Source organism: Larus michahellis, chromosome 4 (assembly GCF_964199755.1).
Source record: "Larus michahellis chromosome 4, bLarMic1.1, whole genome shotgun sequence".
NCBI classification, from domain to species: Eukaryota; Metazoa; Chordata; class Aves; order Charadriiformes; family Laridae; genus Larus; species Larus michahellis.
In genome coordinates, this window is record NC_133899.1 from 2,195,021 (window position 1) to 2,208,684 (window position 13,664).

At 57.1% G+C, this 13,664-nt stretch overlaps 1 protein-coding gene across 3 annotated transcripts in view; it reads right to left on the bottom strand.

Moving 5' to 3' along the window:
* The window catches only part of ZNF469 (zinc finger protein 469), a 162,820-nt gene that overhangs the window by 16,331 nt on the left and 132,825 nt on the right, over positions 1–13,664 (bottom strand). For all 3 annotated transcript variants that reach the window (XM_074582720.1, XM_074582721.1, XM_074582718.1), the window contains one exon: positions 2,697–2,766. The gene's annotated coding sequence lies outside the window, so the exon portion shown is untranslated. The remainder of the gene's footprint in view (positions 1–2,696; positions 2,767–13,664) is intronic.

Consider the following 13,664-nt stretch of genomic DNA (forward strand, 5'->3'; position numbering starts at 1 on the left):
AATTTTTTTTTTTTTTTTTGAAGGAAAGGCTCGTTTGTGTCTCGGTAAAGCTGCAGGATTTGCATGGCAAGGGCTGGGGTTTGCTGGTGCATTAGTGCTGAGCGCCAGGAGAAACAAACACCGCGCTCCTTGCGCTGGCACAGGGATGGAGATGGGGAAAACAGAGCCGGTGGCACACGGGACTGTCCCGCCGATGAAGGGGATCCATGCGCTGGGATGCCCGGCGGTGGTGGCAGAGTCTGGGAAGGGGATGGGCTCAAATTTATCCCATGCAAATGATAGAGGGAGATAAGGGCAAGGTGTAAATTAGGGCTTCGTTCCCCAAAACCCTGATGCTTGTCCCCTTGCCGGGGCTTGGGGGTCCCCCGTCCCTGCGTGGGGGTCCCTCCTGCTGGCTGCGGCCACGGCACATCACCGTCTGGATGGCACGGCAGCCCTGGGAGCCGCACGGCGCACAAGTGTGGGGCCTCTCGGTGAGGCTCAGCCAGTGCTTCTCCCGATGGGGCATTCGATAAGGAGGGCTGGGCGTGTTGATTTAAAGTGATATTCCCCAGGCAGCTGCCTGCATCCATCACCAGAGGGTTTACGGATCCAGCCCAAACTTAGTTCGCCCCTTGCAGGATGGGAAACCCAGAATAAAATGAAAATAGGGACCATTTCAGCTCTCAGCCTGCTCCTCAGCCTGCCCCCGGGACCAGGCTTCTCTTTGGGTGGCATCACTTCTTGGGTTTTTATGTTTCAGCTCCTGGAAGAGGAGCTGGAAAGGGATGGGACGGGGGCAAAGGAAGGTTGTGCTTTAAAAAAAGTACGTGATATTTGTTACCAGGCTGCCTGGCTGCAGGGAGAGCGATCCTCACCTGCAATTGTGTGCCCTGCTGGGTGCTCGGCCCTTTCGCCTGTCCCTGGAGCATCCTCCCATGCTGGGGCCAACATGGGGCCACCCACAGCCTTCTGCAGCCCGGCTGCGGCTTGGGGACACAGGGACAAGCCGAGCAGCAATGGCAGGAGCCTGGCTGGCAAGGCAGAGCCTGGCATGCCACTCCACGGGGCAGGTCCCATCCTGCTGGGAGCCCTGACGTGCCAGACAGGTTGTGATTCACCGCCCTGGCTCTCTGGCACCCGGAGCCAAGCAGCTCAGTTCCTCGCACCCCGAGAGCCCGTTGTGCTCGAGGGGCAGAGCCGAGGGTCCCCTGGGGCTGCCTGTGCTCCCCGAGAACCTTAGCGCTTCCCCGTTCCTTCAGCACTTATTCCTGCAGGGCTGTCCCGGCACGCATGTCCCGGCGGGACTCTGTCACCCTGATAGTGTCTGCTTCCCAGGAGAGAAGAGCTGTGAATCCCACCAGCAGGATGCTGAAGCTTTGCACCTCGACTAGGACACCATGTGGGGAGCACACCACAAAAAGCAAGGGGACCACCGCGTCCCCACCGTGGGCAAGGCAGCAGCAGGTGAGGCATCTCCCTGGGGTTCAAGCCCGCTCTGGAGGAAAACAGCGGCGGGGTAACAAAACGGTTGTGTGAACAGCAAAAAAAGCCCAACAGCCAACAAGAAAACCCCACCAGCTGCCGAAGCAAAGCACGAAGAAAGGGCTGAACCGGCGGCGCTGCCTGCAGAGAGGCAGGTCCAGCCCCGCTGCCCAGCCCCTCCCCGGGCTCAGCCGAGCGTCGCTCCAGGCGGAAGGAAAAACTCCTTCCCCATGGCAGGGAGCGGAGGGATGGCCTCGTTGGGGGACTCAGGAGAGCTGGGTTCAGCGCTCGGCTCGGCCTCTCCCTTGCATGACCTTGGGTAAGTCAGTTAATCACGGTGACTCAGCCCTCCATCTGTAAATCAGGCCCGATAACGCTTCCCCTCGCCTATCTGCTCTTTGTATCGTCTATTGAGATTAGCAAGGCAGGGACTGTTCTTGCTATTTGTATGTCCAGCGCCCGGTCCAGCGAAGCCCTGATGGGGCTGGGAGACGCGCAGGGCCGGGTGTAAGGGGCTCCGGTCGGGGTGGGGGGTCCCAGGACTGCGGCTCGGGTCGGGGTTTGGCCGGGGCGAGCTCACAGGCTGGTCCTGCGAGGTGAATAAACAACCACCCCGGGATGGGGCTGCTGTTATCTGGGTGGGTATCGCAGCCGGAGGCACTGCGGTTTCGGCAACGGCGGCTCAGGGACGGGCGTGGGAGTGAGTGGAAGGGAAAAAAAAAAAATCAAGATGCCAGTTGGGTGGCATCACCCAGGCAAATGCCCTTGGCTGCGGCTGGCGGGAGGGAGATGGGCAGGGGGCATGCGGGGGTCCCAAAATGAACCCCCTCAGCTCTGCAGGCTTTCACCACCTCCGTGAGATGCAGGGATGACTCTGAACACACTTTGGGTTTTTGTCCCCAAAAAGGGGCATTTAACCGCTGCCTAAAGGATTTAAATCCTACCCAGGCGGGTCGATCCTATCCAGGCAGGGCTTTGGCTGGGTGGGGCTGCGAAGAATCCCTTCCCCTTGTCAGCTGTCCCCCTCTCAAAGCCTGCAGAGGCTTTAAACTTTCTGCCTCTCGCGGTCGGGTTGCTGCGGGGCCAGAGAAGCAGCCGGGGAGGTCCCCAAGCATCCCTGCAGCCGGGGCTCGGCGGGGCCGGGGGCATCCCCTGAGCCCGTCGGGGATGAGGAGGAGAGCGTCTGGCTCCCAAAAATAGCATCCGACCCTGTGCCGTCAGCTGGCCCGTACCTTGGCACCCTCCGCCGCTCAGCTACTGCCGGGACTCACTTTCACCTCCCATGAAATATGAATTTCTTGGCTGCAAAGGAAAGAGAAAAATATGTCAGGAATCCGTGTCTGGCTTGGCTGCCGGCACTGCATTGCGTGGGGAGCGCTCGGCTGCCAAAAGGAGGGGTTTCCACCCCAAAAACATCCCACCATGGCCACCCCCATCTGGGTCCCCGCGGGTGGGTGGCTCTGGCAGGGTGCGTGGTCATAGGGTGCTGTGGAAGTGAGGAAACTGAGGCACGGGTGGAGATAGGGTCCCACCTCCCCCTCTCCTGCATCCCAGCTCCATCCCCTGCATCCCGGCTACCGCCTCTGCAGTTTGGGGTCCTGCAGACCCGACGCCTGGCAGGGACTTATTGTGACTGCAGTCAGGATACGGCCCCGAGCAGCAGGAAACTTCATCCCCGGCGTGAGGAGGAGGAGGAGGAAGGGGAGACTGAGGATAGCCAAAGCCCAAACCACATCCCCGCGCGCGCTCAGGGCACCGGCCAGCCTCCAGCAGGTGCTGAGAGCAGCAGCAGGGCAGCTGCCAGCCAGGCCTGATCCTGCACCCAGCGACAGGCCAGGTCCCCCCCAAACCATCCCCGGACCCTCAGTGCCCCCCAGCTGGGCGGTGACGTGCCGGTCCCCGCGATGCCCAGCCCCGGGAGGGCAGGTGGTGGAGGAGAAGCCCACCTCCTGCCCATTGCCGTCCCGTACCATGCTGGATCAGGCCACACTCCCAAAGCAGCGCTCATTTATGTTATACCTTGGGACTGAGTTGGCAAAAGGGCGTTTTTTCCCAAGTTTGGGAAAAGGAGCTGATTTTAAGGGATTGCTGCTACCTCGCCACCAGCCCTGGGTCCAGCCTGGAGTTAACCCATGTCCACTGCTCCCCAAGAGCGCATGGGTCATACCCAGACACGTCAAACCCTGTTCTGACGTTAACTCATTTTCTGATCAAATAAAGAGAAAAGCAGGATAAGGGGCCTGGTTCCCGCCCCGGCAGGATGCAGCGGGTGGGAGCATCTCACCAGGTGGGATGTGACACCTCCCGTGCCAGCCCTGGTCCTGGGGAGCCCCAGGGGCTTGCTCGCCCCCAAGGAGGCAGGCTGGGATGGGGACCAGGGCTGGCCCCGTGCCCAGGCACTGCCCGGTATGAAAGGGGCAGGTTTGGGGATGGACAGAGGCTCTTTCTGAGGAAGGCTGGGGGGAGGTTGGAGCATCCCTTGGGCAGAAACCGCAGCGGGAAGGAGCTGAGCCTTGGTGCCGACAGCTTGAAAAGGACCTTGTAAGAGGGGCTGGGGAAGATGCTGGGGGGGTGTACACACACGCGCGCTCCTGGATGGTCTGGTCTGTCTGTGGCGGGGCAAGGAGCACTGCGAGAAGTTTGTTTCCAGCAGATTTTTCTGGCCCGAGGAGAAGTTGGAAGGTTATTCAGAAAGTTTGCTTCTTGCTCAACGATGATCCAAAATTGATTTTCTGGATCCGAACAGCTTTGAATTTCCAAGCTGGTGAGAATCCAACTTTCGCTCGGGATCCAGATTTTGCAAACAGTCCTAATCCTTCCTCTGCTTATAATGCAAAATAGTGGAGGAGGGCAGGTCCCCGGGCGGGCACCGCCGAGCCTGGCAGCTCCCTGGGCGCCCCGTCAGATGTGGGGGTGTTGCAAGGCGGCGTCTCGGCGCCCTGCCCGGGGTCCCTCCTGAATCTTCATGCCGCCAGACCCCGAGGCGCTGCGAGAGGAGGCTGCACGTCTGGCAGAGGGGATGCGCCCCGGGACACGGCGGAGAGGAGGTGGCTGGCGTGAGGGGAGAGGACAAGACACGGGATACGGCTCAGCCCTGGCTGGAGGTCACCCCAATCTGCATGAAAAGAGATGGATGGATCAGGGTGACCTGGTGAAGCAAATCCCTTAATTCCCTGGCTGGGTGGTTGCGGGAGCTGGGCGTCAATCAGCTACGGCCCCTCACTCCGGTCCCATCCCCAGCCACGGCCAACGGTGTCTGAGTCTTTTCCAAAGGAAATAAGATGGCTGGCGATAGAGAGCGGCGAGGTTCTCCTGAGGTTTAGCTCAGCCGCTTCTCGCCCATCGCCGAGCGGGAAAGGCAGCTGGGATGTGCCGAGTCGGACCGGGAGCTGCCGGGGTGAATGGGGACAGGTTGGAGCAAGGTCAGGGTCAGCTCCCAAACTCCCCGCCAAAGCAAGGATCTGCCCTGGTTCTGGCGTGTTTTGGCACGGGCGAGTAGAGCCCTTCAAAGCCTCTGCTTCCCTAAAAAAACAGAGGCATCGGACATCTGAGACCTCCTCCCTTCCTGCTCGCCGAGCCCCTGAGACTGCGGCAGGTTTAATCTCCCCCAGGAATCAGCAGAGGGGCCGGGCCTGACAGCAACATCTTTGTAGGGTTGTAATAAAGAATGACTTATTTTGACATTTATTTAAGAAATATTAATCTTTCATTTTCCTTCTAAATGCTCCTGTTTGCTAAGGAACTATCTGTTACCTAAGTGCTCCGATAAATCTTCTAAGGTAAAATTACATGTTAGATGCTGCCAGAAGGGTACATTTAAGAATGCTTCCTAAATTATCAACTGCATTAATCTTAATTACTTCGGTAAAAGTAGAGTCTGGCATTAGGGTGAACTAAATTGAACGGGTGTTTGTTTGTCTTTATCATATCACATATTTGAGATCATTTAACAGAACGCAGATAAAAGGCGCGCGGGGCAGCGAGGTACCGAGCAGCTGCCTAATGAAAATGATGGCTCCGGATGACAAAGAGCAGGCGGGAGGGGACCGCAGGAACCCCTGGCGTCCCCGACACGGCAGGACCTGCCTGGGGCAGGGTGGTACCTGGACAGAGGAGCATGGCAAAAAAAAAAAAAAAAAAAATTAAAAAAAATCAAAATGAACTCCTTAGACATCATTTTGAGTGATTAAAGCAGAAGATGGGAAGGCCAGAAGCAGGCTGGTGTCCTGCTGGGTGCTTGGGGGAGGCAAAGGGCTCTGGGTACCGGCACATCCCACGTCATCCTGTGGGCGACCCAACAGCCGGCCCGCATCCTGACGGCGCTCAAGTGGACGCAGCGGGACGGACCGCGGCCCCTGGTCAAGTTTTTGCTGAAATCTGGCTGCTCTCCTGCCTGTCTGGAGAACGGCGGCGTGCCTGAGTGGGCCCAGGCCCTCGCTTCGCTCGGTATTTTAAGGCACAGAAATGAAATTAAGCGTGGGATTAAGTGCTCTCTTTCACTGGGGCCTTGGAGAGGTATTAAATATTGCCGCGACGAAATCTCACCATCTCCCCAGGTCTGCGTGACCTGGGCAGATCCGTTATCGAAGCGGAGCGAATTTGCATAAGCCAAAAGGCAGGATTTTCCTCTCCTTTTAAATTGAACAAAAAACTGTCCATCGACACCCCTGTGCACAGGGTGCTGAAGGGGAGCCGGTGGAACAAGAGGAGAAATGATTATGAGCGCTGCCGGAGATGCAGATAAAGGATGGATTTTGGGGAAGAGGAGCCCAGCGACAACAATCCAACTGCCCCCAGCCCTGGCTGACCCCCTCGGGCATCGCCATGGCACGGCACACTGGTGTCCCACGTCACCGTATCCCCCTCGCCCCACTCCCCCGAGACAGGGCCTTGCTCAGCATTTCCCTCCCAGCCTTCCGTGACCCCCCTAAAAAAAGAAGAGAAAAAAGCAAAAGAGCAAAGGCAATGACACCATTCCCAGGCCACTATCACGTTTCCTTCCTCCTGGCGGAGCCTGGGTCTGCTCCAAGCTGCCGTTCCCTCCGCTCCCGCTCCCAGCCCTGGTCAAACGGGGACAGGAAACCCGAGAGCAATGAGCACATCACTGGTATTTTCACCCAAGCCTCATTTAGCTCGTTGTCCTTTTGGCATCCTTCTCCTCCCCTTCGTTCGGCAGCGCGGCTGCTGGAGCGGCTGCTCGGGGGTGGATCGGGGCGGCCCACAGCAGATCGGAATCTGCCCCACGTTCATTGGGCCAGTTCTGCCTTTGGGCAGACACACACACACACGCACACAAAGTATCTCCGAGCGAAATTAATTGACTCATTGCAATTAACGCAGTCACAGACTTCAAATGGGGTTTTGCTCCTGCGTCGAATGGACGCACGGCAGCGAGCACACGGGTCCAGCCTTCACCCATGGGGGTCCCGTGAGCCCCCCATCTGCGGGCAAGCAGCCGGGGAAGGCCACTTTCCTGCTGGTCTCATCCCTTCTACATCTACACTGATGCCTGGTGACACCGGTCTTGCCAAGCCCCAGAAGACAGACGGATGGACTGCCACCTCCCCGGCGGAGGCTGGTCTCTGCGAGAGTGGCGAAATCCCATTATTCCTCCCCAAGGTGCTCTTGCTTAAAGGGCGCAACGGCCCCAGAGACCCACGCACAGCCAGGGTTTGGCAGACAGAGCGAACGGCATTTCACGGACCACGGGTGGCACGAGGAGCGTCGCGGCACCGGCCAGCAGCCCCAGCGGGGATGCTCTGAGAGCACCCACCAGGCTGGTTCAGATGATCTTGTCACCCTCCTTCGGCTTCTCCCCAAGCTCAGGCAGGAGGGACGACCCCCGGCAGGAGCCCTCCCAGCCCGTCCCTGGTGACACAGACCTCTCCTCCCGTGTTACCCATCTGGCACCATCCTGGGGCGTCTCTCCCATCCCTGGTGGTACCCGACAGCCGTGGGGGCCACCCCAGCCCGGAGAGCAGAGACGCTCCCGTCCAGCCTGAACTAGTTACCGCAGAATCTGATAGGAGGAGACTGCTGCTAGATTTGGGGGCTTTTAAGCTGTCAACTTTCCTATAATTATTAGCAATGTTTTAAATAAGCTCTCCTCTGAAATTTGCTTCTGAAAGACAAGATTAATGAGCATTTCCTTTGGGGATTTATTGCGCTGTTAATTATTCTCTTCCAGAAATTTGGTTCAGAATATTATCGGCTTTTTTTTTTTTTTTTCAATTAAAAGCGATTATAATTTGCTCTGTATAAAAGAAAAGTGGATTTTTTTAAAAAAAAATTATAATATTCCCCCCTTCCTGATTAAGTATAATAGTCAAGTGATGGAGATAAAAGTAGCATAAAAGTAGCCAGTGGCTCTGGCGGGCCACGCCATCCAGACACGAACTTGGTGTCCCCCCCCTGCAGCAGCTCCATCCCTGGTGGGGTCCAGCTTTCGGGATAACGCGCTGCACGGAGGCAGACTTGCAATTTATGGAGATTTCCTGCAGAGGGAAGCAAAGGTGTCTGCAAGCAGCCGCCCGGCGCGGTGCCAACTTTGGACAGGGGGTTCGGGAAGGAGAAGGCTGGGGACGGTGAGACCCAACGACGCTGCTCCAGCAGCCACCTTCTCCCAAACAATGCTTGGCTGCAATTTCAGGGTTCGCGGTGGAGGCCAGGAGATGCTCTGTGGGAGACCAGTCCCGGAAGGTGTTGGTAGAAACCATGGTTTCTCTTCACTGAAAAAACGCCTCTTTTTTTGCACCAGGAAAGCTGCAGGGTTTGAAGTGGGACCCGAGCAGGGACAACCTTGGGGCTCAGGTCCCCGAAATGCAGCCCGGGCCAGGGACCAGCGCCTCGCCGGTTCACAGGCTGTTAGCCCTCCCCAGCAGACATTCCTCGTGTGTCTCCCAAATGCAAAACATTCAGAAAATGCTCTGAATACAAATGCTTGCTTGGTGGGAGACGGATCCGATTACACCCAGGGCACAGGGGGGGAGAAGCCCCACGCATGGCTTTGCTGGAAAACACCCTGCAGACTGCACAAGAACCCGAGACCACGTCCACTGCAAGGTTTGCTTTAACCCCAGACTGTCCCCGCACGAGCCCCGCTGCTTGGCTTGGCTAGTAGAATGCAAACAAGCTGTTGAGCTAAATGCAAAGGCTGGCTTTGCCGTACCGGCACATCTCTCACCAGGACAGGCAATTTGGCTGGTCCCTGGTGGAATCATGGCTGGGGTGACCCGTGGGTGCTGTCCCATCCGTGTCCCCCCCGCACACAGATCTCCGGTGGTGATGGGATGCCGCGGGCTACATGGACCTGCTTCAGGTGCCACCTGCCCCGAGGAGCCAAGGGGCTTACGTAGCTGCCTTGAAGGGCTTCAAGCAGCTAGCTGGGATCACCCACCCATGCCCAGAAGCCTGGGTGAGGGGCACATCACAGATCAAGTGGGATCACAGGGGTATGCATTGCCCACCTCCCAGCCCACCTTCCCTCTGCCTACCAAAACATGCCAGCCCGGGGCGCCGGGACCTCCCACTGCAATGCCATGGGTGTCCCCCTTCATCCAGCCCCTACGAGCTGGCACCACTGCTTTGCATCCTCCGTGAGCTCACACACGTCCCTGCAAAATCCCTGCCACTCTCCAGACTGATGCCGGCTCCGGAGTCATCGTCTCAGCCCCAATGCTCTCAGCCGGCATCCTGAAGCCATCCTCAGCTGCCTGTGACCTGCAGCCACGGCGCAGACACTGCATCAGAACCCCCACAGCCACGTCCCTCCCCATTGCTGCCGGAGACAGGGACCCCACCGGCCCCCGCAGCAGAGAGGATTTCAATAGAATCCCCTTAATTTACTGCCTACGTACACCTTTCCATAAGTGATGTCCCTGGGAGGCAGAAGGGATGTGCCACGCAGGAAACCGCAGTGCCGGGCTGGGGTTTTAGGAAAGGGCTCGATGCTCAGGCTCCAGCATCACTGCAGCTCCTCGCCAGGACGGTCCTCGAGGTCTGTCCTGTCTGAGCTACAAACCGCTCTGGCTGCCCCAGTGCCAGGGAATAGGCACGGTGGGAACATTGTGTTTCGGGCAGCGGGACCCCGAAAAATGAGCTGCCCCTGTGCAGCCCCCTCCCATCCCGGCTGGCTGCGGACGCCGGCGCTGAGAGATGCTCTCTGTTCTCAACGGGAGCAGGAACGCTCAGGGCCAAGAAAAACGCGCGGAGCTATAAAAAGGCTGGCGAACAGAGGGACATTCATGGCGAACTTCAATCGGCCGCTTCGTAAAGATGCTGGTGGCAGCCGGGCGGGTTACATGGCCCCGGCAGCCCCAGCCAGGGAGCAGCAGACGGCTGCCAGCAGCGGGCAGTGCCCAGGATGGCACACAGCTTGGTCCTCCTCTGCCTGCCTATATGGACCTGTCAAAGCATCAGTGACATAAAGGCAGGGTGGCTTTGCACACCCTGCCAGTGCACCCCTGGTTTGTGGAGTGAGGATGAGCTGGACCAAAATCCAGCCCTGCTTTCCGTCATCCTGCCCGGGGGCCTGGTCCCCTCCGCCCCCTCTCCAGGAGGGTGACGGTAGCCCATGGCCACGGAGACCCTCCTGCGCCACAAAACATCAAAGCTGGGCGGCCGCTCGGGTCAGGTTTGTTTGCAGGTGCCGAACAGGACTCCGGCACATGCCTGAAACTTCAAAGGGCGAGTAATGAAAAGCATTTTGCCGATGGGTTTCCAGGCGCACGCAGCCCGTCCAGCTGCTGGGTGGCAGATGTGGGGACACATCCCTGTGCCCCAGCCACGGCAGGAAGGGCACAAGCCACGCGATACCAAGGTGAAGAAAAGCCACTGAGAGGCTTCATGCTATTTCTTCTGCTTTTTTTTTTTCTTCTTTTCTTTTTCACCAGGCACCGTCCGTGAGCGAGTGCGGTCGAATAATGCCAATATTCATCATCCGGACAAGCCCAGGCTCTGTTTGCGCAGGAGGCACGTTTTCTCCAGATACACGCCGAGTGACAAAATCTCCTGCCTCACACCAGTGTATTTTCCTTTCATCAGTCAAAAAAATTAGCAGAGGATATTTCAGAGGGCTGACGAATGCCATCCTGAAAATATTTGCCTTTTGCTGGTGCTCCGTGAGGTGGAGAAACACTCGGGGTCCAAGCCCATCCCTGCTGCACTGGTGCAGGTACCGGTCCGGGATAACATCCCTCCTTAGTGTGTGCTTCCAAGATGCAAAGCGAGGACTGGGAACTTCCCTTCTGCTTCAGGGTATGGTTTTCAGGCAGGGCAGGGAGATTTTAAGATGTTGGCTCAGGGGGACCAGATCTGAGGAGGGGATGCTGCTGCCCTTCCCCCAGGGAAAACACAGATGCAGCCACTCCTGGGACTGAATCCCCCCGGTGAAGTGATGTTGCAAGCAAAAAGTGGCTGGAAAGCACAGAAACGGGGTGGAAATGCCCCCGAGGACCAGGCTCCATGTTTTCCCATGTGCATCATCCCTTTCCTCATCTGCGGCCACTGAAGGAGGAATGAAAAAGAACAACCTCCCCCGTCCCTGACCCTCTGGGAGTCTGGAACAAAAAATGTGTATTTTTATATCCTGGCTGGAAAACCAAATTCTTCCAAACAGTGACTTTTTTTTTTTTCTTTTTAAATCTTGCTTCTGAAAAACAGGTGAAACCCACTCATTAGTGGTTTCTGTCTAGACCCCAGCGGCGGGCAGACGCGGGTAGGAGAGGGCAGGGGTTTGGGACATCATTCCCCATCCCATGGGCCATGCTCATCCCGGGATTATTTTTCCTCCCTGCAGAAAGCATCCCAGACAATACCTAATCCGACGGACACCAGAAACTATTTATCTCCCTCAGTTATTTAGCAATGACCGAACCAGTGCTAACGCAATGTTACTAAATCCCACATACTTTTACAGTGAATTCACAGACCAAGAGGTTTTTTTTCCTTCACCTGGAGATTTAGTGCTGCTGGGAGCGGGTGGGAGATATTTCCAGGGGGAAGCAGGGTGGGATATTCGTGCCGGTGCGGGGATGGGGCTGCGGAGCAAATAACTTCATGCATCTCTCATCTGCCCCCCACCTTTTCCTCCGTTTTCCAGCAAAACGTTGTAACTAATAATTTTCGCACATGGCGCGAGGGCTGCCGTAAAGTGGCTGCTTATTTCATTAACAGCCGCCGGCTGCTATCGGGTTTAGGGAAAGGGGGTGTTGGAGAAGGGCCGCCCGCGCCCCGTGGGGTATCGCTTTACCCCGCCGCTTCCTGCCCAGGTGAACCCACACAAACCCGCCTGTGTGATGGAAAACATTCGGGACCCGAGACACGTTTCCAACCGAAAACACAGGCTGCGATTCAGCTTCCCTCCCCTGCCTTCCAAGGCGTCCTCCTTTTAACACAGAAAGTGGCATTTATCTCGGGATTCCTCAAACCCACAGTATAAAAAAAATTAAAATATATATATATATGAAAAAAAATTAAATATAGGTCTGGGAGTCTGCCTGCGCCCCACTGGCCATCGCCGTGCCCACGCTGCCCGTCTCCTCGGGGCAGGCAGCGCTGCCTACAAGGCACCTGCCCCCCTGGGGCAGTTGATGCCCCTCGTGTGCACGGGGATGCTGGGGGGATGCTCCCAAAACAAACCACCCCGCACAAGCAACCCTACAATAACAAGCCAGCACCGGGATCTGCAAGAGGGAAACAGATTCATCATCCCATGTCCTCCCGAAAAAGAGCCGAGATGGGAAGCTGGAGTCATGGCAAGAGGACAACTCCCTTGCGCCCGCGTCCGCTCCTGGTACATCCCAGCATCCTGACACCCAGCCTGCCTTCCCCCGAGCCACCCTTTAATCTTCCTCGCCGCGTGTTTCTAAACTGAGAGTTACAATGATCGACCAGGGCGAGACTTTGGTTGGTTGGTTGGTTTGGTTTGTTGTTTTTTAAAAGCTGCTTTGCAAAAACACGTTAGAAGAGGGAAATGTGCTGCCTGCCTCTGCCCCGGGACATGGCCGGCAAGCACGGCGGGGGCTGCAGGGGGTGCGAGGGCTCTGCCCATCGTGCCTCACCAGGGCCAAGCCCAGGCAGAGCTTGGGGGTTACTTTTCCCTTTCATCGGATGCCAGGTTTCAGCCCAGGATTTATACGGTCAAATCCAAAATCCCTGGAAGGCAGGGCTTGGCACGGTGGGAACAAAGATGCTGCCTTTACCCTGCTGCTGTAATTATGCCACCAAACTTAGAAAGCAGCGGAAGAGCCGTATTGTAGCGCTACAATTAGGAGGCTGTTTAATTGCAGTGCAATTGCGTATTGTTTTCCTCTCCCTGACTCCAGTTGCCAGCAACCAGCTGAGCACCAGGAGCCACAATTGCAAACCCAGGCACGCCAGCTCCCCGGCGCTCCCCGCTCCTGCATCCTCTGAGCATCCCTGTCGCGGTGATGCACGTGACCAGACAGCTCTGGGGACAACAGGTTTGGCACCCCAGAGGTGACCCATCACCGATGTACAGCCCCGTTGGGTCAAGAGAAAAAGGCAGACCTGGCCGGAGCATCCAACGTGGGAAGGAGCCACCAAAATATGTGTCTGCTTGATGAAAGATGCTTTCTTCGAGCAACAGACTTCGTTCTCCTCTCTCTGGGACTCCCCTTCTCCTGCCCAAAGCACGCTGGCTGGCCTCAGGAGCATCCAGGAATGATTTCTCCCTGTCAGCCCAGAGATTAAAATGGATATATGCGTGGGAACCAGCAGCAGCAATGGAGACGACACGGGAGAGCAGCTGATTTATATCACGTTGGCCCTGCAAACGTCGCGCATAAATCTGCTGCTTTTCAAGGCAAAGCGTGAATCAGAATAGCTCCGCTCGACTTCGCTTTATCTCCTTGTTGCTTGACTCATCCTCGGAGCGTCGACTTGGGCTTCCTACGGAAAAGTGATGGATGTACACGGCCAGCAGACTGGCTTTGCATTGGGGATTTCACAGCAGGAACGCTGCCACCACCAACTCCATCATTGTATATGAAGAAAATGAGGGTCCACGAGAAGAAACCCAGTTGTTCCCACCCTGACACAGGCAGGCACACACCGGTTTGGGCAGAGCCAACTCAGGTCCCCTGCTCTCGCCCACAGACATTGCCACAACCCTGGGTTTTAAGCTGGAGCAAAGGCTCCTGAGATGCTCACCAGCCCTAAGGCTGCAAGATGCTTGCATG